At 44.2% G+C, this 3,026-nt stretch overlaps 1 pseudogene; it reads left to right on the top strand.

Moving 5' to 3' along the window:
• Positions 1–991: 991 nt before the first annotated feature.
• LOC148001526 (uncharacterized) lies at positions 992–2,410 on the top strand (annotated as a pseudogene).
• Positions 2,411–3,026: the final 616 nt, after the last annotated feature.

Below are 3,026 nucleotides of genomic sequence, written 5' to 3'. Positions count from 1 at the left end.
TATAATCTAACATGCCTGAAGAGTAAGATTCTGACCTAAAATCCTATCTCACGAACATGATAGCACCTTTAAGTAAGATATAAATAATTACCTTAAAGAAATACAGGAAAACAGGCAAACAGATAGTACTAATATAAAGAAATCAAATAAATCCATTAAAGAAATACAGGAAAATACAATGAAACAGGTGATAGGAACAAAATTGGCTGTGCACTAAAAAAATGGAAGTAGAAACAAGAAAGAAATCACAAATGGAGGCAATTCTGGAAACGTAAAATATAAGAAAGAGATCTGAAACTACAAGAACTACAAATGCAAGCAACTCCAAAGGAATACAAGAGATGGGTGAAAAAGAGAAATTCAGGTGTATAAGATGCCATAAAAGATATTGACATATCATTCAAATAAAATTCCTACTATAAAAACTTGAGCACCCTCATACAGGCAAAGGGGAGAGGGGATGGTGATGTGGGATGGGGGACTGATAGAGGGCTATTCATGAAGCAGGATATCATGGAATAGGGGGATGCTTGAGGTGCTAACCAGTCAGATATCACTTGAAATGTAAATGCATGGAATAACTAATAATAGTAATAAATCCTAAGCAAAAACATCTAGGAAATTTTGGACACAATGAAAAGATCCAGTGAGTGAAGTTTCCCAGTTCAAAGGGGCAGAAAACATTTTCAACAAAACTGTAGAAGAAAACTGCCTTAACATACAGAAAAAAAAAGTCATAAGAAAGCCTTCAGAAAAACAAATGCCATGGAATAGAAAAGACAATCCAACTGCCACATAATAATCAAAACACTAAATATACAGGACAAACAAAGAATATTAAACATTGTAAGAGAAAATTGTCAAGTGGCATATTTAAGTTATACCTACCTTTTCAACAGCGACACTAAAATCCAGAAGATCTTAGACGGATCTCACTTAGTCCTTAAGAAACCACAGATGCGCTTCCTTTTCCGGTGCTGGGAGGAGCCCTGTCGGTGCCGCCTCGGTCCATCAGGCCTCCTGCGGTTCTCCATTGCCCGTCTCTCTGGATTCACCGTCGCCACTGTGCCGCGCCTAGGACTCGGATTCTGCCGGGAAAATGTCAGATGAATTTTCGTTGGCAGATGCGCTACCTGAACAGTCCTCTGCCAAAACGCCTGCTGTGACCAACACAAAAGCTGGCCATTCTCCTCAGGGCTGGCCAGGCTCCAGCCCTTGGAGTAATCCAAGCGCCCCCCACCCCCTGCAATGCCGTCTGGACTCCCACCGAGTAGTGCAGCACCCTCTACTGTGCCTTTTGGACCAGTACCAACAGGAATGTATCCCTCCATGCCTCCAGCCGGACCACCCCCAGGACCCCCAGGACCCTTTCCTCCTTCTGGACCATCATGTCCCCCACCTGGTGTTCCTTATCCAGCCCCTGCTGTGCCAGGCCCTGGCCCCACAGAGCCATATGCTACACCAAATATGCCCCTTCCAGGGCTACCTAGGCCATACGGGCCATACGCCACTGTTCCTCCTCCAGTGTCGGGAGCACCGCCTGTTCCGTGGGGCACTGTGCCACCGGGAGCCTGGAGACCACCAGCACCATATCCTGGCCCCGCAGGATCATACCCCACGCCAGGACCCCACCCTACTCTGAATAATCCTTACCAAGTGCCTTCAGGAACTGCTGGTGCTCCGCCAATGCCTGGTGGCCCCCACTCTTACCATTAAGGTGACAGTGGATGAAGAAATGGCGTGTTGCCTTTTGAAGTATATGTATATGCACACGAAAGCATACATAATGGCTGGTTTCGCTGTTGGTTGAGGGCATTTGTGAAATAACTTTTGCACCTCAGCTCCTGCTTCATGTATTTGGATATGTAGACCATCACGTGGGTACAATCAGATAATATGTAGAAGTGAATCATTTCAAGTGTGGTTAATGTGATTATGTGTATTGAATAACATTTGATATTTGTTTAAAGCATAGCTATGCCCTCAAAATATAAAATAACATGGATTATTGTTAGAATCTACAACTTAACTTGACAAAAGTCAAATACTTTTTCTAATCACCCCACAACCACCACACCCCATATAACTAAGAATCATTTGAAATGTGAGCTCCTCCTACTACACAAAATATTGCTGGTCTTCTGCCGTGTGGGTTAAAACATAGATTTATCAAAGATACCTTCTTCTTCTTTTTTTTTCCCAGAGCTGGGGAACCCAGGGCCTTGCACATGCTAGGCAAGTGCTCTACCACTGAGCTAAATCCCCAACCCCCAAAGATACCCTCTTAATTAAGCCTTAAAACTTGGTTTAAGTGCATTTGGTGCCAACATTTTTTTTTTTCTAGAGCTCTGTCAGAACAAGAAACCTATCCTAGGAGCTCCATGCAGTTGGGGTGTTTTTTTTTTTTTTTTGTTTTTGTTTTGTTTTGTTTTTTCTTTTCTTTTCTTTTTTTTTTTTTTTTTTTTTTTTTTTTTTTTTTTTTTTTTTTTGGAGCTGGGGACCGAACCCAGGGCCTTGAGCTCGCTAGGCAAGTGCTCTACCGCTGAGCTAAATCCCCAACCCCCTCCATGCAGTTTTGAAGGAAACATTTTATCGTTTTGGCAGAAGTAGGTATAATGGTTAAATTAAACTTACTAATACAGGGTGTCGCTAAAGTATAAGAAGAGGCCCCAGCTATGTGGGTAGAGGAGCTCCTCTCACCCAGGAGGAATGGTCCTTTGGGCACGCTTGAGTTCTTCCATTGCTTTCTCTGTTGGATGCCGTCCTGTTAGGCTTTGCTGAAGTAGTGACTTTTGGACTCCCACAAAGATTGCTGATTCTCCCCTGGGAGCTTTTTGGACATGGAACCCGCCTGCCAACCTGAGCATCTGAGCCCTGGAACGTGAACACTGCCCTGCTACCAGCAAGACTGTCTGCCTCTCCACCAATCCGTGGCCAAGGTCGTCAGCCGGTGTGGGGGTCTTGCTCTTTGTGGGTCACTGGTATTCTTGTTAGGGAACTTAACCCACCCTGTGTGGTGTGCTCCG

This window comes from Rattus norvegicus, chromosome 13 (assembly GCF_021556685.1).
Source record: "Rattus norvegicus strain SHRSP/BbbUtx chromosome 13, alternate assembly SHRSP_T2T, whole genome shotgun sequence".
In the NCBI taxonomy this organism is placed as follows: Eukaryota; Metazoa; Chordata; class Mammalia; order Rodentia; family Muridae; genus Rattus; species Rattus norvegicus.
Note: the sequence above shows the minus strand (reverse complement) of the source record. Positions and strands in the feature narration are given on the sequence as shown.